Source organism: Pinus tabuliformis, chromosome 7 (genome assembly GCF_031772625.1).
Source record: "Pinus tabuliformis cultivar Carrire ecotype Pingquan chromosome 7, CPIR1, whole genome shotgun sequence".
Lineage (NCBI taxonomy): Eukaryota > Viridiplantae > Streptophyta > Pinopsida > Pinales > Pinaceae > Pinus > Pinus tabuliformis.
Window position 1 is genome coordinate 1,796,591,897 of NC_142293.1, and position 25,456 is coordinate 1,796,617,352.

At 36.4% G+C, this 25,456-nt stretch overlaps 1 pseudogene; it reads left to right on the plus strand.

The window, feature by feature from the left end:
* Positions 1-23,233, plus strand: part of LOC149255522 (sucrose-phosphate synthase-like) — a 110,242-nt pseudogene extending 87,009 nt beyond the window's left edge.
* Positions 23,234-25,456: the final 2,223 nt, after the last annotated feature.

Consider the following 25,456-nt stretch of genomic DNA (forward strand, 5'->3'; position numbering starts at 1 on the left):
TAATGGGTTGGATGAATCAACAAACAAGAACCTAATCAGGATTATCAAAAAGACAGTCGACCAAAGCCAAAAGAATTGGCATAAAGCGCTAGTAAACGCCCTATGGGCAGACAAAATTACAAAGAAAGTCTCTATCGACACTTCTCCCTTTAATTTAGTTTACGGGAGAGAAGCAGTTCTTCCTACTCACTTAGTCATTCCCTCCTTGTCCTTAGTACAATACGTTGATGAAGTATCCACTTCTCCCTTACAACTAAGGCAAACGGAAATAATCAAGCTAGAAGAACAACGAGAACAGGCCAAGAAAACCCACGCTCACCACCAAGCGCTGATAAAATCCTCTTTTGATTCGAACATAATGACCAGAAAAAACTTTCAGATGGGAGATCTAGTTTTGAAGTGGGATAAGGCACATGAAGAAAAGGGCAAGCATACAAAATTCCAGAAGCTATGGCTTGGTCCTTTTCAGATTGTAGAGGTCATAGGCCCGTCGACTTTTGTGTTGCAGGACTTAACAGGCAGAAGAGATTCTCTGCCTGTAAATGGACAAATCCTCAAAATGTATTTTCCATAGAAGGTTATCCTTCTAATTTTTGTAGGATAATTTTAGTTTTATTTTTAGTTTTATTTTTATAAATAAGGTTGGTTGTGAGTGATCATAAAATTGTATTTATGAAGAATACATCATTTCTCTATCAGATTTTGATTTCACTTGTATAAATAGTAAAACTTTTCGAAAAATCTAACTTTTATTATTGACAGATAGAGTTAACTTTAGCCTGAATATGTTGTTAGTTTCAACTTCACAAAGAAATCTGGGATGAAAGTAACTCTTGGTAAAAATTGTTTTATGCCAATGCAATGAAAAGTATCATCAATAACAAAATAAGTACTCTCTGCAAAACTGCTGTTCTTAAACTCTATTATTGTCATCCAGAGCTTTCTTAAGGAAAAATAATGACTTCCTCCCTGTTAAGGAAAATCGCAGCGTCCAGAGAAACAATCCAAGAAAACACTATATCTCAAAGAATAAGAGGTCTCATCACGAGCCGGCTTATCATGATCACAGATATTATAACTTGCTGACTTTGCCACTACTGTCTATCAAAACAGGGCAACGACTCAAGATTGTTGCAATCAAAAGACAAGGGGTATCATCACGAGCCAGCTTGTTCAGCAAAAGTGTAAATCAAGTGAATGACTGTGTCATAATTTGGCCACCAAACCAAGACATTGTTCTGTAGAGAATAAAAAATCAAAAAAAAGAAAGAAAAGTGTCAAAAGGATTTTTCTCTGGAATGTTGTAGATAACCTCAAGCAGGAAAAAGGATCATTACTAGATAATATGGTAACCCTGTCGAGGCTATGGATGCTTGCGGGCAGCAGAGGCTCTACCTACGACAAATGAGCATACTTTACAAAGCCAGTACACAGAGAAGACCTTATTTTGTCTTTGAAAAGACTGAGTAATGTCTAGGTGAATACAAGAAATAACCCAGAGGAAGAAAACGATCGGAATGAAATAAAAAGTTGTGACGAAACATCATTGACAGGATAAGGGGTAATACTCTATCCGTCCATAACAAAATTTAGACATAAGAAAAATTTTTCTGTTTTGGAAGTGAAAATGCAATAGAACAAGCAGAGATAACTGGTTCTTCACAGTGAATCGCCATTGTTGTGGTCACCAACAACCCCCCCTCTTTGCTTGATATTAGCAATAACGTCGAGCAAAGGGGGGACCCTGAACAAAAAATCCCAAAAAAAGTATTTTGTTAAATTTTTGTATTTTTCTCCCTAAGGCTTAAAACGCATCGCAAGGAAAGGTCGAAGCGTTGCTGAAAGCGCGAAAAGTAAAACTGCGAGAGAGCAACGCGAAGTTCATCGCGTCGCATACATCTCAAGCGCGCTCTAAAAGGAAAACCTCCAAGAAGCGCCGATCGCCGATATGCGACATCGCACATCGCGAACATCACGCTATGGCACCATGAACCATTGAATAAAATCCGCGATCCGCGATCTGCGATCACTGCGATCTGCGATCACCGCGATCTGCGATTTCTGCGACCTGCGATATCAGATAACTGCGATCTGCGATGACTGCGATCTGCGATCTGAAAAGACTCATCACACGATAAACCCAAAGACCAAGCGCGCGCCCTAAAGGAAATTAATGACCGCATGCTTGAGTATCAAGGAATGATTGCATCGCATTTATCGAAGAGTCAAGTCATGATGCATGTCAGGATTATGCATTCATTAGAGTTTAATGTTGTTATGTCAATATTTTCATTTCCCTTCTTCTTTGCGTAGACTGCAAGGCACGCAACTGATATAAATCTATATGCAGGAAACATCTGAAAGAAAGGGGAAAGCGCCAATCAAATAGCAGAGAGAAGATGCCTCCGCAAACGAACGCTGCATGCAGCAGGACCGCGGATTCCAGACTATCAGACAACCGGCACTGATGAAATTAGACTATCTAGGACTCAGAGTCAAAAGCGCACAAAAGCAGCGTGTTCAGAAAAGATCTTAAAGCTCAGGCTGGGTAAAGCAAAAAGAAAAACGCAAGGGAAGGAGGACGCTCCAGAAAAGCCTGGAACAAAGAGCGGAAACAATTCTCGAAATAGGGGATTGTCCATACAGCGCGACTCCTAACCCACTCAGTCATTCGCGCAACCGGAAACCAAAACAGCAACAACAAAATCAGTTCGAGAAGAACCTGGGTTGTGCTAAGTATACACGCGGCGAATACACCCAGCTAGAGAAAGGTTTTCGAAAATATCTTCTGGTCTATCAGAAGGAGGTGCCAGCTCTTGTCATTTCCACTTTTATCTCCCGAGTAAAAGAAGAAGGCAGCCAGCCGACTCTTCCCAGGAAAGCGTTGCACAGTTGACAGCACTAAAGAGAATATACAGAAACGGTCAGAAATTAGATTTAAAGTTTTAGAAATAAATTTGCTTTTAGTGAAGGGCGGTCATTTGAAGCCGATTCCCTAGATTCGTGTAATTAATATCAATTAGCTAGTAGTATTTAACCCTTCTCATGGCATTTGGAGAAGGGTCCGGAAATCTGTCAAAAAACTTATCCTCAGAACATGCACTTCTGCACCCTCAGAGGAGGTTTTTGATGAATGGATGGATCGAGATTTATTTATGTTTGCATTTTAATGTCTGTTACTGATGTTGCACTTCTGTACTCTTAACAGATATTAGAACAAGTAGAAGTAAATCATTATTGCTTGAAGTTTATTAGTGAAATCAGTCATAAATGGTACTTTTATCTCTTGACTAAATTCTGCTAGTATCCCTAAAGTGATATACAGCTGAGTTCTTTATATGTTACTGTATGAATGTCTGTATTACCATTTGGCACTTCTGTACGGTGGAGTCTTTTATTTATGCTTGACATATAGAAAACTGATTATGCGATATGCTGTTCACAACTACTCTGCCTAACTTCTTATGCAGAATGGTTTATCTTTATCGATTTATATTCTGATAACAGTTGAATGATCTTTATTACCAGCTGTTGTTAGAAATCTTTCTAGATTGCATAACAAAAGAGAACACCCCGGGTTAGCGTAGATTAGATGTATTGTTTCTCTCCATTAGATCACATTAGTATAGAAGTAGTTTAGCTGTTAGAATTAAGACTAGTTCAGAGAAACCTTTTAGATTAATATCATCAAACTCTACACACACACGCACACCCTTCACATTGGGAAACTGGTCCCATTACCCCCAGTCGGACCCGCTACTCCAAACGGGCAAGGAGCCGCCAACCAGGTTCCGGACCGGGTGGGTATCCCCCTTGTTGTTGACCCGACTTCGGGGCCCTCAACAAGCTGGTGATGTGAAAGTGAAACATGTTGCTCAGGAGCAAACTTGAATTCCTGAAACAAAGGTCACTGTGAAAGATATATTCTGAAAGCGCAGCAATTAAGAATTACACTTATCAAGATTATAGCTGAAGAAAACATTCATTAACAACATAGATTGAACTCAGGGTATTGCATGAATAAGTCCTGAAGGTTATTCTTTTTCTTTGTTGCTAAACACTTAGAAATTAGAAACATATATGGATTGTAACAGATTGAAACACATAAAGAGAGTTACAAAAAAACTTATTGTATTGTGAGGTACACAGGAATCCTGCAGTTTTTCAACAGACACCAGAACGCATTCAACACTTCAGAACTCCGAGAAATTCCATCACTTTCTTTATTAAACTCTGAAAGGATTACAGCATAAGAACTTCTTCAAGAGAAATCAACAACAACCCCTGCAAGCTTGTGCGAGGGGCAGATATATACAATCAGTTGTACAAAATATCTGAGCGCTAAGTTATCTCAGAAATGAATACGTTCACCAACTTTTCAAGATATTAGATAAGAAAGTTATTACATCATTGAATACAAAGTAAATGCATCTTTATGCCTATCAGAAGATATTTTGGCCTTTGGAGGCCACTGAGTCGGTTGGAGTGATCTGCATTAATGCTGAGAAATGCGCTTTTGGAGCTGCGCTGCTGTAGCTTCTCGGCCTGGACACCTGTAGCTTCTCACCTTGCTTTGTTGGCCGTAAGTTCTGCTGAGGTGGCTCAACTTTCATCTTTAATGCATGCTGATTCTTTCAAACTGTCCGGTGTATGACAATTTGCATTTTCCATGAACAAAATTTATTGAATGGCTTCCTGTTTATAAAATCATCTGTATGGCCTTAGTCCACCATTCTAGTGTAGGTAGTTGATGCCTGAGAATTGCATCCATAGTCTCCTCTGCCTCTGTATATTTGTAAAAATTGGGAGGCACCTCAAACAGGTGTTTACTTTCATTCATTATAAAAAATAAACTTTCTACTCTATTGTAGAGAGTCTGTCCTGTGGCTGGCCCTGTTTCCTATGAGGTGCTGGGCTTCTCATTGATCTGACTTGTGGCAAATGCATTAACCCTTTTGGCATACTGCTCATGAGTGAACAGTCTCCCTACGCTGTTCAGTAACCTAGGGAGCCCTCTGTTTTCTAACACCTGAAATTTCTCCAAAAACCTGTTTACCTCAGTCTGCATGTCCTGGGTTCTTCTCTCTAATGTCTGCACCAAGTTTCTTAGTGTAAGAACCCTCTTGATTAACTGAATGTGCTCAGTTCTGTTTGAAATTCCCATGGTAGCCAACTGAGTACTTGTTCTATTGTTAAGCACATTAATCATCCTGGTGGCAATTTCAGGCATATTGCTTAGAGCAGCTCTTGATCTCTGAATTTTAGTCTGTGCTTTTGGAATGAGCTCTAACTGCTCATGGATTGTTTCAATATACTACCATTGGTCATTAATAGATTGGCCAATGTTAACCCACAACACTATTTTAAGCTCAGCCACAACCTTATCCAATTTGAGCTCATTCTCTAGCTCTTTGATCCTGTCTTTGAGGGCTTTTATCTCCCTGCCCTTTTCTGCCACAGTCTGCTTGGACTTGTCATATCTTTCATTGACTTTGGCTAGTTTTTCCCTGGCCTCATTCAGTTCTGTCATTTGTGCTTCCAAGGCCTGGATCTCATTTCTTAGCTTTTGCATATCCAAGCTAGGGGCCTGCTCTGTTGTTGGTGGTGCTGTTGTTGTGGATGTTGCTGCCTGTTCTGTTTGTTGAGGAGGAGGAACAGTAGTTGGAGCAATTTCCTCAAGGTTTATTACTTCAGGAGGAGGCTGGGAGGTCTGACCTTCTTCTCTTTGCTTCAAAGCTGCCTGTAATGCTGCCTGTGCAGCCTCTGATTCTCCCAGCTTTTCTTGTGTCTGGATTAACTGCTTATATAGAGACACCAGCAAGGCTGAGGCATCTTGATCATGCCTCTGCTGGGCAACCTCATCTGTTTGAGGGTGAATTGTGGCTGGCATTTTGATCTTTTTCTTCAAAGTGGCCATGTCTGCATCCCTTAACTTCAATATCTCCTGTATGCCCTTGATATCTTTGGGATCATGCCCAATATCAATAATTATATCTTCTAAGGACCTTATTCTGTTGTCCTTAGCTTGTGAGGATGCCCTTTCCAATTCAAGTTGGGCAGCTGTATTATTAAGGCTATTTTCCAGCCTATAATTGTCCAATGTTTTGTCTGCCAAGGAGGCATAGACCATCTCACCCGTTTGTTTGTGTAACTCAATTTTGTCCATCGGGTGGATGTCCTTGGCAAGGACCTCCAGATTGGTCCTTATATAATCTGCAGGGGACTGGGGTTGTGCTACAGCTGGCAAGAAATGACTCATGATCATCTTGCCTTCACTAACATCAAAAGCAGACATCAGTCTTTGCTGGTTAGTGGGAGCCATCTTTAGCAAATGATTGTACAACTGTATTTTTATGGGCTCATTCCTTTTCTTTATGTCTATGAACTGCTGTTTAATGCTCAGTTCACCCTCTCTCTGCTGGCTAGAGGAGCTGACTTCTCCTCCCACAGTTCTGTTCTGTTCCTCTTGGAAGGAAATTGCAGATGCTTCCCTGCTAGGTGGGCCCATGCCCAGAGACTGCCCTGTTGGCATTTCCTCTTCAGAGAAAGGATTCAATCTCTATCTTTTCTCACCATGACTTATTGATGTGGTCAAGGGAGTCTCTTTGTCCCTTTTTCTGCTAGTATCCTCCTTTTGTGGAGTTTGGAGGATTGCTGCATCAGCTGATGTTTCTTGCCTAGGAGGCACCGTATTTTGTGCCTACTGTTCTGTGAAAATTGGGGCCTCAACTGCCCCTTCTTGCTGTGGGGGCTGCTCTTTATCATGCTGCCCTTCTTCTTGCTGTAATTCCTATTGTTGTTGTTGTTCTACCTGCTGCTGCTGTTGCTGTACCTTCTCATGAAGTGGCTGCTCGGTCTCCATTTCCTTTTCCTTGCCTTTGCTTGATATATCTTCAGTGGCTTTGGGTGCTTGCTGATTTACAGTCGAGGAGGATGCAACTGCTCCCACTTGTGTGCTTGGAAGGGAAAACACCTGTGAACAAAGTTCAAGGTCAGCCATCTTTTTTAGATTCCTCACCGCTCTTTGATTCAGCTCTTCTTGTGTAACCGGCTCTTCTAGGGTTCCTCTCCTCCATTTTGCTTGGTTTGCATGTTTTTCAATGTGAGGAATCTTTACATGATCATAGCCAGATAGCTTATATTTGAGCCTTCTCAAAGTGATGAAGTGGTTGGGGTCATAAGGTTTCCAGAGGAAACTGGTTTGAAGGCCAAGGGACTCAAGCATCCTGTCTGCTTCTCTCCAACCTTCCTCCCTCTGGTTATAGACAAAGTGGCCAAGTTGGTTCCTGACTTTCAACTGTGCTTTCTTGCCTTTGCCTGAAAAGTGAAGCACATCAACATTGCCAAACTGCCTGAAGTATTCTAGGGCAAACAGCCTCATAGGCACATATTTGGGTAGTCTGTAGGGAGGCAATTCACACCCATATATCCTGATGACGGTGTGGTTCTGGTAAAAGTACCAGTCCCCAATGCTGTATGATTTGGATAACTGCAGGATCCTTTGCATTTCATCAGTGAGCCTTGGAGGAGGTGAGCCCATCATCATTGACATAGCTGGGTGGATGAAGAGATCTATGAACTCACAATAAGTATAAGGAGACTCGAATCTACAGTGGAAAACAGAGGACCAATAGACCACTGATCTTGGATTGCCTTGGGCATCCTCTCTTTTGATTGGAAAAGAGAACTTCTGATGTTGATGATATAAGATTAAGTGGTAAATGTAAGAGGTGTATCTGAACACTCTTTCTCTTGCCAGGTTCATTAGTTGCTCATGTATTTTGTCTGCTATATAGGTGGCATAGTCATAGCAGATAGGAGACTTTCCAGGAGCAAACATGAGCATCATTACCATCACAGTTTGATCAACAAACTCAATTGAGTTGTAGCCCAAAATGGGACTAATCATGTCTGCAAGATCTCTGCCCAGTTGGTTGAGGTATACTTGATTGATAGGAGGATACTTCACAGAGTCAGAGTCAATGTATAGCTGGTTTAATTTGGTGACCTGAGCATCTGTCATTCTGGCTCCTTGATTTATCAGGTCTACAAGTGATAGAGGGACCAGTTTCTTCTCAGTCCTGAAGCAGAGCATATCCTTGATAGCTTCTGGGGTGACATAAAACACAGCTGAGCCTGAAGGGTCGAGAACTGCCCTCTGAGTGGGGTCATAGTTTTCAGCACACAGATGGATCAAATCAGGGAATTGTCTGACCTGAGGGAGCTTGAAAATAGGGAGGAAAGACTCCCATATGCCCAGCACATCTGTTCCAGTCTCATGCTTGGCCTTTAATTCATTGAGCAGGTGAATGTGGAACTTGGTCCTCATCAACATTTCCTCTGAAATCTGATAGTCCATGTCTGCCAGAGACTGCCATTCCAATTGTCTCTGAGGGGCATTCAATGGAGCAACGTTCAACGCTATAGGAGCTACTGGTGGATCCATGATTTCTCCTAGGATTATGGATGGAGTTGCTATGCAGAGCAACACAAAGAGTTTTCTTCGACGGAGAAATGTGAATTTTTCAGGGATAGAGGATAAATGATCAGCTGCAGCAATTGAAATACTGCTTTAAGGTAGAGATAAGACTAATGTCTGGTATCAATCTGTCTCTTTTAGCAGGTATGTACAGTTTGAGTGACTGGTTCGCGATTGCGCGAACAGAGTACAGTTTCTTATGAAAATGTGGGCAAACAAGGCTCAGCTGGTGCTTTTCGACCTCACAGTTGCAAATGGGGACTAGGCACAGGGATTTTGCCGGTGAATTTGCAAGTTTTTTCGTCTTTTAAGCTTTTTGAGGGAATTCACAGACAAAGTAGGCGTATGAAGGATTTATAAGGGTAAATACCTGGTAAACAGCGAGCAATGGTCACGAATGTCTGTAGAAATGGCGCGCCGGAGGTCTCCAAATTGATTTCAGCAAGGTGGTGCAAGTTTGGACGTAAAAAATCATGCAGAGAAAGCAACAGCGCTTTTGGCAAAAAGTATGAAAAAACGCGAAAATTGGCCTAAATATGGATTTTTGGCATATTGGCGCGCTTTTTGGATGACGTCAGCATGACGTCATCAGCTGGGGTCAAGGTCGGATGACGTCAGTATGACGTCATCGGGTGAGGTGGCAGGCTGTGATTGGTCCACGGATATGATGAAGTGGCAGACATATCAGCACGGGGGCGGACGAAGGGGCTGACGCGACGGTGGGGTGGCACTGACGTGGGTATGACGTGGTGGTGACGTTGGCCGGGCGGATCGACTGAAAACTGGAAGCGGTTAGCGGTTTCCCATCGCACCACTTTTGATACGGAAGGGGAATTGTCAGGCGTACCTTCGATGAGCTGTGAGGATGACACGTGGCGGAGGCCTGACGTCACCTTCTGACAGATATCGGAAGGTATCTGTCGGACGTTGGGGCCGGTCTGATATGGATGAGGACCGTCGGATCAAAGAGGTCCGATCCGACGGCTGACGGATCAGTGAGATGATCAGACAATACGGAAGGGGGCAGGATTATTTTAATATTTCTCTCGGGATCTGTGCTCGGCGGAAGCCTCTTGGGATATGGCGGTTTTATAAAGGTTTTTCAATGCCTTTTTAATATAAAAATAACTCGGCGCCCATACTTTGGATAAGTCAATAAAAGTGGGTTTTGATGTTTATTTCACAATTTAAAGCGGGTATGGGTAGAAAAAGGTCTTTTTCAAGGTTTTCTTTAGCAAATTAAGGTTTTAATGGGTCAAATGAATTCAGAAGAGGGGAGGGGGGTTAGATTTAGGTTTATCAAAGTGACCAGCTGTCATTTGATCCCTGACAGAGGACTTATTGGCTATAATGCCAAGGGGAGGAATATTTATACAATGCTTGGGATTTATACACCATGGTGTTATAGTACTAGGGAAAGGGTAACATAGGGGGTTTATATAATAAAGTTAGAAATTAATATGGATGAAAGGAGTGGATGAGGGGAGATAATACTAAGTTTATTTGAAAATAACTTAGCTTAGGGAGTATATCAAAATAAAGAGAGTTTTAGACAAGAAATGTGGCTTTTAAAGGACTAAGAACCACCATAAAGCCACCAATTCTTTCATGAATCTCAACTGATGAGGGGATGTTAGTTATGAATGGGAAGAGGGGAAGAAGGGAGGTTAGACATGCTTCTTTGCTTCGCTGCCACCTGATGGAGAAGAAGGACTTCGCAATCCATTGATTTTGCTTTGTGAAATAGATTAGCACACCTTCAATTGTAAGGAATGACACTTCTGCAACCCCATCTGCCTACCCATCTACTTGCATAGCATTTTTTGTTTCTTCTTGGAGGGTGCACTTAGACTTGCAGACCCTTATTTGCCTTTTCTTTTCTCTGGCTTTTCCCTTTTGATTCTCTATCTACTTCTACCCTTATTGCTTCCAAGGTCCCAGATTAAGCTGTTGGGAGCCTTACTTTCTCTACCTTAACTACTTGTCTGCCAAGATTAAACAGTTTGGACAGAATTCTTTCTCTATTCTACAACTGAAAATTTAAAACATGGCATGATCCAGATTAGGCTGTTGGACCATCCATCAAAATTGAGTCCACATCAAGCTATAAGCACAGATTGTATTCTCTTGGATATATGTGATCTTTGCCTCATCAAAGCAGAGCATATTTGGAACTTTTAATTGTCAATCATGAAATATGAAACCTATTGGTATAGGTAGCTAACATTTCTCTCATGCACGGATTACCCTACAAATGACCCTCCATGCGCTTTAAATAGAAATCATGGACCAATCGGGTGTCAAGCCACGGATCAAGTGTCGGTAATACCGAGGAGAGAATGAACCGTCGGATCACTACATATCGTGACCGTCGGATTGTAAGTTACAAAATGTACAACAGTAAAGAAACACACTTTACCTAACTCTATACCTAACTCTATACTAGACCAAGTTGTACTTAACTATTTCCTATGTGTCGGAATATCCTAACAATTTACTGATCTCTGAGCGAAGGAGCGATTGGATGGCTTTGGTGAAAATGTGATTATTCCTGTCGTTTTTGAGGTTGTGTTTGATGCAAGTAAATGGAGGAATAATGGAGGCATATCTGCAACATTTGAGAAAGGTGAGGTCTGACTTCTTCATTCCAATTTGTACCCTAGATGATTCCAATGCACAAACTTCTTATGATTTCTCCCTTCCGTATAGGTTGAAAATTATAGATTTGAGGCTTCTGCGATCTGCATTTTCTGTAGTGATGTCTTCTAGAGTCATCACATCTATGTTTTGTTATATCGACATTTCAAACCAACCTCTTGGGTTCATCATCACGATCAAATGTGAGAAAAAATCAGATAATGATGGGGCAATAAATAGAGGAAAGGTAGGGATGGTAATGTAAGGAGCCGACAGGTTTGATAATGTTAAGAAATAAATTAAGTTTAATTAATTATTTTTTTTGTTTTCAAATATAATGTAACATTATAATATTATAATGTAGCATTATAATATTATAATGTTATTAATTAAAAGTTTTAGTATTAGTTAATTGTTTTAACATTAATACCTAATGTTATTATAATAATAAGATATAAAGTGACATTGTAATATTATAATGTTTCAAATGTTAACATGTTATTTGTTCATAAGTTTTTGTATTAATTAATTTTGTTGACATTCGGATTATTAATGTTAAATTTACTATGTGTTAACATTAATGTTTTAAATACTGCACAATAATTAAAGCATGTAATATAATAATGAAACTAATTAGGTCTTCTAAATATTACTAATTGAATTTTATTAGTTAATAATTTTTAAGATATATTGCTAAGGATTTTCCTAAATTTTAATGCTAACTAAGGTTTAAATAAAATAATTCCAATTTAATCTTACTAAAGTTCTTTTAGGGATACAAGGAAGGATTCTTGATTAATGTTATTTATTCAAATATCACTAAAATGATATTAGGGATAGGTGATCCATAAGGAGGACCAAGAGATAATGGGGCCGGGAGTAGCTAGGTGATGGTAGAAACCCTAGTTAGTGTAGGAATCCAATTATCACTTATTTTCCAACCGTCATCGTGGTTGAGGTTATTGGGGTGTTTTCCTATTTCGATGGCTTCTCTAAATTTTCTATGGTGATAATGGTCGATTTTGACCACAACACAGGATTTCTCTATTTGTTTTTACAATAATGACCTAATGACTAAGCAAAGACGTTCACCATGGACTTAACAACCCTCCTCAACCACTTTCTCTATCCTTACTTTACCATAAACATAAAAGTATTAAAAAATATCATACAAACTGTGAAATAAAATTGATCATTGCATCGGGACACTCTCCAATCAAATATGGCAGAGAAATAAATAAAAATACCCTACTTTAAACATTTTTACAAGATAAAAATAAAATAAAATTCGACTTGGATGGTTTTTGAGCTTCAATTTTATGACAACCCAATGTGGTCTTCATGCGGAATATAGTCTACTTAAAAGAGGAATTTAAGCGAACTAAGATCCATATTAACTCCGATCTACCAAGCATTGAGAGGGATCAAATCTCTTCTCACTCTAAAAAAAGTTTTTCATCTCAAAAAATTTGATCCATCTACATACTTAGTAAATCCAAAATTAAAATATATCTAAATTCATAATTATTATATGCTTCTCAAATATATCACTAAAAAAATAACATTTGTAATTTTTCACTTTTCCAAAAAAAACTCTAAAACTTAAACCAATAAAAAATAATTCCTACCACTCACATGTATATATTCTTTTTAATATTTAATCAATTCACATTTGACTTTGATTTTTTCTTTCCCTTTTATTAAAAAAATTAAATTTTAAATCATATATCAACATTTTTGTTTTTAATGAAAAATTCAAATTTTAAACTACATATCACCTCATTTAATTGAGATGAGAGATGAGACGCAATGATAAAAAATTCATCGTTAATATTATAAATTATTTATATAAATATTTTTATTCTATTTAAAAAATATATAAATTAATTATTAATATTTTTTAATTTTAAATTACATTATTATTATATTAAAATATTTTTTTATAAATAAATATAAACATTGCTGTTATTTATTTTTCTAGTTTATAACATGCCTAGATCTATTTTAATCCCCTTTTTAACATATACCATAGGTCAATTCTATGTATTCTCAATATAATTCCTTGTGTTCTCAATATCATGGATCAATACCATGCAATTTTTTCTTTTAATTTTATTTTTATAGTTATTTTAATTTTATTTTTTTATTATACAAAGGCTATCTACAACCTATGTGGTAGATGTCAAGCATAAATGTTTAACATTTATAGCGGTACGGGTAGTTGTGTAGGCATAAATGTTACCGAGTATGGTGGAAATGTTGTAACTTGTAAAAATTTAAAGCTTGGCTCAATTACTATGTTAGGCCCCTATACTACTAGTGTAACCCCTTATTGTTATTAGTACAACCCCCTAATTATATTGGTATACCCATGTAGTCCCCATATTGTTATTATTGTGCCCCATAGATGTCCACTATTGTTATTATTGTGCCCTTACATTCTTAGTGTTATGTCGGCTCTAATTATATTATGACCCCTTAGACTCCTATATATAGAAAGGGGGTCTTGTCATTTGTATCATCTACGAATTGTTCATTTGTGTAATGTAAAGGAGGTTTCCCCCTCGAAGAGCCTGAATTCTAAGGCGTTGATCTATCTTTTCTATCTTTTGGTGAGCTAGTTTCATAACATTTGGTATCAAAGTTTTGGATTCTAGGGTTTTGCTGCTCCAAACAATGTCATCATGGAATTTTCACTATAACTTTTCTTCTGTGACATTTCAGAAGAAAAAAAACCCATTTGAGAAGAAATCACGCTGAACCTCTGGTCCGAATTTCAGATTTTGTCTCGCTATATTTTCGTAGATATGATCTGAGGAAGTTAGAGATTTTGCAGACTCCCGAATTACATTCCAAATAGGTGACCGAGGGAAAATTGTCATAACTTTTGTTCTGAGCATCAGATTGAAATTTCGTAAGAAGTTTCAGAAAGAGGACTTCCTGTAGTTTTATGTATATCAGTTTCAGGTACTAAGGTCGAAACAGTGAGACGTGGCACGTCGTACAAGTTCACTCTACTAAACTAGTCTATAATCAGATCATCGTGGGAGATTTGGCATAACTCTTTCTTGGATAATCAAATTCTGATCAAACTTGCGAGGTTTAAATTCTGATCAGACTTGCGGGGTATGAAACAATTATTTTAAATTTAAATTTTAAGATTTAAATTTTAACATTTTATAATGTATAGTTTTGAAAATAAAAAAATGAATTATATTCTCTATATTTGATGGGTAGATGATGAGAATATACAATCATAAGTATAAAGTGAAAAATCCAATTATAGTTAAAAAAATGTACTAATTAAAATCGAAGAAATAAAAAAAATATTATCACCTGAACTAGCCTATAATCAGGTCACCATGGGAGATTTTGCATAACTCTTTCTTGGATAATCAAATTCTGATCAAACTAGGGGTTAAATGTAAAATAATTGTTTCATAACATACTAATAAAATGTTAAAATTTAAATCTTGGCTCAATTAATAATAAAATGTTAAAAGTAATAAAAATAATAATTCAATTTATTATATTGTAATTTTGTTTTGCATGACGCCTTAGTTCCTCCAACTGGAAAAATTCCATAAATAATAATGATTCCATAACCATATCTAAATTTAATTAATAAACACATAAAAACTGAATACTTATAATAAAATTACAATATAACAAGTTTCTTAACCATGAATATCCACTCCCATATTAGCATGGATATTATTAAATGGTAAAGAAATTTTGTTACAATACCACGACTTACCAATACTACAAGTTAGGAAAACCATAACTTATTTCACAATAAAAAATTAAAATGTAAAATATTTTAGACATTATAGATAACATTCATTGCATAGAGTGAAAATTCTCATCATATGGACGATGGGAGAGAGACTAGGGAGAGAGGGGGGAGAGAGAAGGAGAGAGGGAGGGAGATAGTGACAGAGTTGGACTCTGGAGAGAGAGAATGTGACGGGGAGGAGAAAGAGAGAGAGAGGGAAGTGTAAAAGAGAGGAAGATAGAGGAATGAAGAGAGAAAGAGGGGAGGGAGAGTAGAGAGGGAGGGGGAGAGAGAGGGAAGGAAGAAAAAAGGAATAAGGAGATAAAGGTAGAGAGAGAGGTAGTAACAAGGGAGCGATGGAGAGGGGAGAGTGAGAGGAAGACATAGAGATGGAGGGCGAGAAGAGAAGAGAGAGAAGGAAGGAGGGAGGGAAATAATGAGAGTTGGATAGAGAGAGAGATTTGGAGGGGGGGAGCGGGTGAGACAGAGGGAGGGCAAAAGGAAAGGGAGAGAGAGGAGTTGAAAGAGGAAGGAGAGAAAGAAAGGGAGGGAAGAGAGAGAGGAAGATGGATCCAACCTAAATATGGTATGTGTGTATATAAAAACTAGCCTAGATCTATCTTAACCTGAGATCTATCAAGCTCCAAGAGGATTAAATCTCTTACATACAAATTTGTTTTAGAGTGAAAAGATATTTAGTTTTGGGGTTAAGATGGTTCTAGTTTGCTTTTATTTTGACAGAGTTAAAATATTTACATTACATTAATCTTTTTATTTATTTTCATTTGTATTTTTAGATAGTTTGACTTAGTCAAAATGTTACACATTACAACATTTCTACAATATGGACATCCTTATGTCGATTGCTGATTCCCCGAATATTCGAGAATCAGACGAATATGGGCGCGATCAATTTTTTGACTGTGCCCATATTTGTCCGATTCCCAAATATTAGGGGAATTAATAATCGACTTAAGCTCAAGGCTACAATATTAAAAAAAACCTCCTACTCGAAAAAAATATTTTAACTAATTTGAAATAAACTTCATTTTTTTCTTTTGTTTAATTACACCAAATAATACTCTAGTTACAGTAAAGATGTTAAACAGTGCGTGTTTTCCATATATGTCGGGGGACGTACGGGTACGTCAATCTCAAAAGCCAAGTGGGCGTATTTGCTATTTAAAATATTGCTGAGAATTTTGTGAAGAAATTGTAAACTTTTGTGCTTTATTCAAAATGAAAAATGAAATCCCCGTCAAAACAAAAAGTTAACTACATTTTATAATGCATAGTTTTGAAAATAAAAAAATGAATTATATTCTCTATATTTGATGGGTAGCTGATGAGAATATACGAGCATAATTATAAAGTGAAAATCCCAGTTATAGTTAAAAAATGTATTTATTAAAATCGAAAAGATAAAAATATTGTTTTGGGTTGCTATTAGTTAGAAAAGAAGATAACTAACATTTGCACCAAATGTTGCAAAGGAAATGTCGTAAGGCATAAATTGAAGAACAAAAATATAATAAAAGAATACTTTGATAAAGAATAAAAATATATTGAACGCTCAAATCAATGCCCCATTAATTGGAACCACTTAGTAGACATATCTATCAACATTAGGATTATACACAATGATCAAGAAATTTCCCATATACAAACAACACCTTCCACAACAACCTTTTTGGCACATCCACATTTTAAAAAATGCCTTGGAACTTGATTGGAATCTCCCATATTGCCTTTTTCATTATGCAGATAAATCTTCCATATTTCTATTTTCATCATGAATATTGTTAGTTCATTGTTGTGAAGTGTTAGTGTGTTAAATTCAATACTATAAGTTCGACAAGCGAAATTTTTTTCTCAATTAGCATAATATGCATTTTTCTCTCACCGTGTATTTTTCAGTCAAAGAGCACAAGTAACAGATTAACATGTATTTTCCCTTCATTATTTTCATCGTAGAGCCAGGAAATCTACGCCTTATCTATAAAGTAACAAAAACATTTTGGAATACGTTTAATATTTCAAGCCAGTGTCTAACCTATAAAGTAACAAAAACTTTTTGAAATAAATTTAATATTTTAAGCAATTGACTAACCTAATTTAATAATTGAAAATTTCTCAAAGATGAATTATACTCCATAATAAGAGAGCCAACATTGGAGCCCATACTTTCACTAAAACCAAATGAAACACAACCACTTGTTAAGAAGAAATTCAAGTAATAATAATAAAACAAAAATAATAAACATTAAAGTATAAATGGTATTTCCAACACATGGGTATAAATATACATGCTCTATGTCGATTGTTAGATTAAATGGGTGTGGATAAAATTAGTAGAGAACCCAAAAGTGTATTTCTAATTAGGAGGGGTGGAGAAATGCTTTAAATGCAGGTTGTTGTCATTCTAATGAAACCCTTTGCAAAGGGGATGTTAAGATTCTGAGAGAGAAGCTAGGCTTGGTAGACAACACCTTCCTTGTGAAAACAAAATTTCAGTGTTTGGTTGCTCAGAGTTGTTCTCCTAAAAAAATGGGCAATCATTTTCACCAGATGTTGCAAAGGAAACGTCGTAAGGCATAAAGTGCAGAAATCCATTATCCATGTAGTGTGTGAATTATTCATGAAGGTGGATCTCTCTAAATTTGTTGCAAACATTTATGTTGTTGCATTGCTAATTTATTTAGAATCTACTACTACCTCCTCTTCTTGGAATATTAAATTTCTTATCACCCCATGATGACAATCCCTCTGGTTATTGGCATCACAATTTTTTCCACTTTAGTGGCTTTACCTTCAACCTAAAGAAACATGAATTTGAGTCATTGAATTAAAAAGAAATTGTTGAATTGCTATTTATCAGTTTTTGATTAAAACAATTAATAACTCATATTTAAAACCCTTTAAGTCTCGTATTTATAACTCATATTTATAACCGTTTAAAATGAAACTAACTATCTATATTTTTATTAATAATAAAAAGAATCATCTTTATAAAACTGACACTCACATGCTACTCTTATATATTTAATATTCAGCGTCCATCAATTGAATGACAAGTTGAAGGCTCAACTTAATTGCACCTTTCTGAACTCCTTTGTGGGAATTCATGTCCCATTAATTTAATGGCAAATTGAAATTTCAAATACAGTAAACATTTTATACCAGATTCGCAGAGTTCATGAACAAACTTTCAAGGTTTTAATGGATCTGGGTCGTTTGTAAACACTGCACATTTTTGAAATTTTAGCAAACAGGAAGAGTCATGAATTTTTCCTTCATGACAGGATATATTATTCTGTACATAGAAGGTAACATCAAAAGCTAATTCAACAGTCAAAGTAGAAATTTGACTATAAGAGTAGTTCTTCAGTCAAGTAATGGAAATTGGCTAGCTTTGAGGTAAAAACCCTGCAGATAATGTGTGTTAGGCATGCTTTTGAAAGCCAAGTTTTAACATAAAAAGTAGATTTTCTTTCCAATGACAATAATCTGCGCCATGCTTCTACACTACACACCCTTTTTTCCATCAACACCTTCGGCAAGATGAACTACTAAAGCATAGTAACTGCATGTTGCCATGTTTTTAGGTTTGACTATTTACATATATGTATAGCCAATGCGGAATGACATAATTTTATAGCACAAGGATTTTTGCTAACTAAACTGCGATAGAAAAACAAGAAAGTGCCTTCTCTTAAGAACATAGTTTCCTGTCAAGGGAAGTCACTTGGAAAGGGATCACTCACATTTGCATACAGAAGGAAAAGCAAGAAAATACAATGCTATACAACAAATGGCCATAATTGATGGATAAAGTTTGCATAGTGCCTAGGAGGCCCATCTCAAGGAGTATCGAGAATCAGACGATCTAATGGCAAGCATGTCATAAACTTGAAAGGGATCTGTTTCAACACCATAGTCCATCAAAGGTCTGTCTTCTAGTTGATCATCATGGTCATACACAAAATCAGGAATCTCAATCTGTCCCTTCCTAATGCAATCCCAGATAAATTCTAGACGATCTACATACTTCAGTTTCCAGTATAAACTGCATAACACATCAAAAACTGCATGATCACATCTGCGACAATTAGTTCTAATGAATTATTTGAATCAAAATGCAAACTCAACTTAATACTCACCCTGCACTCAAGAAGAAACGACCAAGGGTTGCAAAAAATAGTCTTGACTAAAGCCCTGAATGTAGGAAATACACCACCTGAAGCCTTTCCTTAAAATCCGGAGGAAGTTCTTCATAGATCAACCACAAAGTAGACACGCCGAGGCAGTTTTCACTCCTTTGAACAGAGGTATGAATTAGAAAGTGAACTAATATCAAATTGCTTCATATGTTCTCATAACAGTGAGGTCAAATAGTCTTGACATAATCTTCGTAGCATTAGGATTGACATGGTTTGATCAATAGATAAATACCTTGTTAAGATAGTCTTCGGCAAAATCACATAACCAATCTTTTGTCGACGCGTTTCGAACCAACCAGTGTGGTTCATCGTCAGGACAAGTTGAAGAACCAATCTGGCTTAGCTAGATTAAATAGATCGTGCAGAGACTCCAACAGCTATAATGCTAACGGCTAATTTTACCTAATGGTCAAGCAACTCAAATAGTTTAATTAATATTCCTAGAAATAGTTAAAATCGGTAAATAAGGAAATTAATATTATTTCAAATATTAATAATTTAATCTATAATGGTCAATATATAATCTATATTGAATGATTTATTATTATTCAAATTTAAATAAATTGAATAACAACATAGAATAATATTAATATTTTGATTATAATGGTCATTATATAATCTAAATTAATTGATTTATTATTATTAATTATCTTAATAAATAATATATCTATTTGATAATAAATATATATATTATTAAATAATTGAATTCAATAGATAGTATAAAAACAGATATATTATTAATATTATTTCTATAGTATAATATTAATATTTTAATCATAATGGTCATTATATAATATATATTAATGATTTATTATTATTTAATTACAAGGGAATGGTAATACATCCCTGCTATTTTTATAATTTAGTTACAAAATTTAATTATGTAATAATTATTTACTGGTCTAATGGTGATTATAAAAAAGATTTATTATTATTCAATTATTATTTAAATACAAGTGAATGGTAATAAATCACTACTATTTTTATAATTTAGTTACAATAGGTAATTAAGTAATAATTACTTAATGGTGCGTTGGTAAGATAGATTTTCATTATTTAGTTCTTTAAAATATATCATATTCCTTAATTCTAATGTACTGGTCCTTAAATTAATAAGTTATATAAAGTAATATTAGATTATTGAATACTCAATCATTATTATTTATAAGGAAAAAAAGGGGGGACTCAATTTATGAGGAACTGATTAATAAATTCCGGAAAAACTAATAAACAGCCCAATAGTATCAAAATCATGGTAAGGTTAATAAACTAATAAGCCCGAGACAGAATCCTAACTTATTAACGACTCAAACCTCCAAAATAAACGGAAAAATCAGCCAAAAGAACAAAAAAGGAAGGGGAAGATAGAAACCCTAGGACCAAACAAGAACAGGGGAATGAGGAGGCTAGGAAGATAAGGCTGGGACCCAGCAACTGCTAATCTTCCAGCCATCATCCCTATTAAGATTGTTTGGCCTTTTCTCAATCTCCAAGGCCTCTCTAAATTTCCGATGGTGAAACTGCGCAACTTTGGCAATGACTTGAGCCTCCTCAATACATACATGATGCATAGTCTTTCCAGCATGCTCAGCCAGGGCCGATGACTTGGTCCTACCATGTCTTAAATCTGCTGAATGCTCGCTAATCCGTTGATTGATTCATAGTTGAATTAGGTGCTAACCAACTGAATCCAAAAAATTGAAATCCTCTTGAGCCACTTGTAACATCTATTTCTTGGAAGTTTTATCCGTTTCATACTTCCACTGAGTGTACTTTCGTTACAGAAACCCTTTTTGTCATTTCCACTAAGTGTGAATTGTTTAGAAACTCAGAATTGTTTAGATACTTTTTGGGTCATGAAATCGGTTTTAGCAATAATCTAAGCCAGACCAATAGTTCCTTCTTTTATATGCATTATGGATATTAGATCCCCTACCTTAACACTCTAATCTGTAGGTTTTTAACTTGTATTTTAAATCTCTGGTCTATACTCCGTACTGAAGGGGAATCATTCTAACTTAACCCACATAGTATGAAGCTAAAGAGTTTCAACATGCACTCCATTACCTTGAGATTAACAAAATCCATTACAAGAAACACTTAACTATAACAAGCTATACATTTTTATTTGCTAGGACACCCACATTAGCTTAGTTTATTCCTGTTTGATTGGCAATTTAACTTTACTGCTGTCAGAGGATGCTGTCTATTCTGCTAAAACAAAACCACCAACCAAACATTGCTTTTTGCTCCTTGTTTGAATCGATTTTTGTATCCACTGTCGAGGATTTGGCAAAGGGATCTTGATGTTCTGTGGTCTTCTTCATTTCTTAATCCTCTTGAGCCACTTGTAACATCTATTTCCTGGAAGTTTTATCCGTTTCATACTTCCACTGAGTGTACTTTCGTTATAGAAAACCTTTTTGTCATTTCCACTGAGTGTGAATTGTTTAAAAACTCAGAATTGTTTAGATACTTTTTCGGTCATGAAATAGGTTTCAACAATAATTTGAGCCAGACCAAACAGTTCCTTCTTTTATATGCATTATGGATATTAGATCCCCTGCCTTAACACTCTAATCTGTAGGTTTTTAAATTGTATTTTAAATCTCTGGTCTATACTCTGTACTGAAGGGGAATCATTCTAACTTAACCCATGTAGTATGAAGCTAAAGAGTTTCATTCTCAAAAAAAGGAGAGCCATTGGTTTAAGATTTCCCTTTTCATGTTGCTGAGCTTTCTATCGGCACTCATAGTCATCTCGCTGGGTTCATTGAGATCCTTTCAAATTTAGGTCAACCCTATGAGGCATACCTTTGTTGACAGTTCTACGCATGTTCAGGTGCAATTGAAGATTTTACTCTCCTCGTTGGTCTTATGAAATTTTATAAATTGACCTAAGAAATATCTAAACTCTTCCTTAAAAACTACTCTTTTACATTACCCCATAAAGAAAGGAGAACCCTTACCAGATTATAATGCTTTCTGCTATAGTAATTATTCTTACTCACAAGATTCTGTTTCTGTTTCTATTAATTGAAACTTCTCCAAAATGGACTGAATTAGAGGGTTGTTCTGTACCGTTGTTTCCATAAGGAGTTGTATGTTAGTCTGATTTGGTTTCCCATCGTTTTCATCCCTAGAGATTATCTAATTGTCTCCAAAAGGAACCATCTAATAACAAAGAGCTGCAGCAAAGAGAATCCTGTACTCAACAACAAGCCATATCAAAAAGTTATTTATATTTATTTTATGTCATGATCCATTACCATGCAAGGAGATTTTCGGAATTTCAATTTCTAAACGCATGTGCTTCTCAAATTTATATAAAGCAAGATGCCACGAGTCCTTTCTCTCCAAGGAGAAATTGTTGGAATTTCAATTTTACCAGTCGTGTGGACTCATCGGGTTAGGAATGAATAGTGGCTGATTAGCTCTGGTGAATCGTTCGAAGGACCCACCTGCTGATGGCAGAGGTTTTAATTTGGTGGTCGTAGAAAACTCTGAGAACCTTAGTCTTGTTGCCCCATTTTCGCTCTAAGATTGGCCAATAACAGCAATAGCGCTCCCGATAGCAACAATGATGGTGGCTTCAATGGTAGTTTTGGCCCTACGGATAACAACAATGATTACTCTGGCAGCTTTCAACAGTAGTGTTAGCCCATCCACCGCCATTATCATGTTTGTGCTGGTGGGCATTTTTTTCTCTATCTGCTGCAACAAATACATCAGAGGAGAGGAAAGCCTGAGACCAGGAGCGAGAGGGGCCAATTCACAGGCTCGGAGGCAGAACCAGGGCATCGGTGGTCTCGACAGGGCCATCAGAGAAATCTTTCCGCTATTCAGCTACGATCTCGTGAAGGGCCTCAAGGCACAGAACAAAAAAATGCTCGATTTAACATGCCATCCATGTATCCCTTTTCGTTTCCAAGGTCTTATTCGGAGCGACGGATGCTTGTTTATCCGAGGAATCAAGAATCATCTGCTAGTTCTCAGCAGAAGCGCAAGGTATATTTGCAATCTCTGAAGCAAACATTGAAAAGGCTCACTGGCAGAAACAGAGAATGGGCAGACAATTCGCTGAGCGGTCGGGGTTCTTCCAGGAGGGTTGTAGATAGCTAATATAGCGGTCGGAGTTCTTCCATGAGGGTTAGACGGGTCAACTACCTTCTTTTAATCGAACGATTAACAATTTTCTAATCGTCTAATACATAATCTAACGGCACACAGGGACAGGTAGATTTCAGGAGAGTTTATTTCAAATAGAAATGCCTTACAGCTTAAAAATTATTATGGTTTATTATAAATGACATTTAGAAAAGAAAAAACAAATTTTATTCCTAAAATGGAATGAGAAAATATTAAAAAATTAATCAATAAAGGAAATAGAGTAATATATACATCTATATTGAGGCATTTTTTTCACGTTTATATAGAATGGTAAGATATTTCTTAATATTTAAAGAATTCTGATATTAAGGTTTAAAGTATCTTAATATTAAGGTTTAAAGTTATTGCAACAATGTCTAGTTTATAGGGAAGGGTAAGTTATTCTCCAAAATTGTTTTGAGGATATGGAAGTCATTGTAACAATATCTAGTTTATAGGGAAAAGTAATTTATTTTCAAAAAAATGTTTTGAAAATGTGTTCTAATGATTGGTTGGGGAGATTTGGTCCCCACAAATACTGTGTTCTAATCCCACAAACACTGTGTTCTAATCCCATGCAAGACATCTTTTAAAAATAAAACTAAATCTCTTATAATATATTTGATATGAACCTTTTACTTAAAACCCACAAATACTGTGTTCTAATCCCATGCAAGACATCTTTTAAAAATAAAACTAAATCTCTTATAATAATATATTTGATATGAACCTTTTACTTAAAAGAATTGAAACTTGATAAGAATAATAATAATAATTTATAACAACTAACTCAAATAAACTCAATTGGAAAAATCTAAAACTAATAATATAGGATATGAAAATAAATTTATTTAATCTAATTGAGTTGAGAAACCGTTAGTCTAATATGTAAAAGATACACAATTAATCAAAAATTAGTTAATATATGTGACTTTTAAAACTAAATATATTCCAGCCGACTATTAAAAAAATAAAAATAAATATATATATCTCATTATAATTAAAAAACAAAAATAAAAATAAATATTTAATATTAAATATTAATGTGATTAGAACTCAAATAATGAAGATACTGTCGTGTCGATACGCTGTAACTGGAAAGACCACTCCTATTGGAGTCCAGCAAAGAACAACGCTAAGATTTAATCTAAGAAATCTACTCTAAGTTAGATCTAACGTAAGAAAATTTTTGACATATTAGGAGGAAACTTCTGTGAAACCTGCCAAACCATAAACATCCACGGGCAGCATTAAAGAATAAATAAAACAAATAGAACAAATATATTAATAACACTGTTTGGTACAGGGATGTCATACTCTAACCGCCAGGACCACTTCTGTAATGGAAGATATCTAAATTTATAACGGGGAACGAAAGAACCGCTCCAAAAAAAACTAAGTGGAGGAAATTTTAGACATAAATAGTACAACCTTAAGTTTCACCAAAGTTTATGGGCAGATTTAGGAGAAGCGGGAGTGAACAACACGCAGATCCATAATCCCATTAACACACTGTAACGGCCAAGGCCATCCCTATACGAAGATTTAAACTTATAACTGGGAAATAAAGTATTGCTGCAAACAACTGACAATACCCATGAAGTAAACTTTGACGTAACGGTACCATGCCAAGCTACACAGAGGTTCCTCGGAGGATTTAGGGAATGCGGGAAAAGAGCTGACGACTGCAAGTGAAGAAGAGGCAGACTGACAACCCCATTAGCATTAAAACAAATGCACCTCTCCCTGCAATCCACCTCCACTTCTCAACCACAGAATTGAGGAGTCCACGTTTGCCTCTCCCGCCATCCGGAAGATCATTAAACTGTTGAACGCATATGCGGAGGAGGAGGAGGATGGTTACTGTGGATACAACTCCGGAGAGAAGGACTACACTGCCCCAAACCTCTAACTCAACCGGACCCTGAACAGAGAAGACAGCCGTGAGAATTGCTGCATGAATGGTCGCGTACACGTTAACGAAATTGTTTACGTGGCCGGACATAGCGTTGCGACGTTCTTGACGTATAACATTAATTTGCGGGCGATCACCAATCACAACAATGATATGATCTTCAATTGTCAAGGAAACCCTGCTGCTGCTGCTACTGTTGCTGTTGGTTTGATAGTCCATCAGAAATCTGATTGTCCAAGGCAAACATACAATTAGGAGAGTTTTTTGACCAAGTCTAAGCT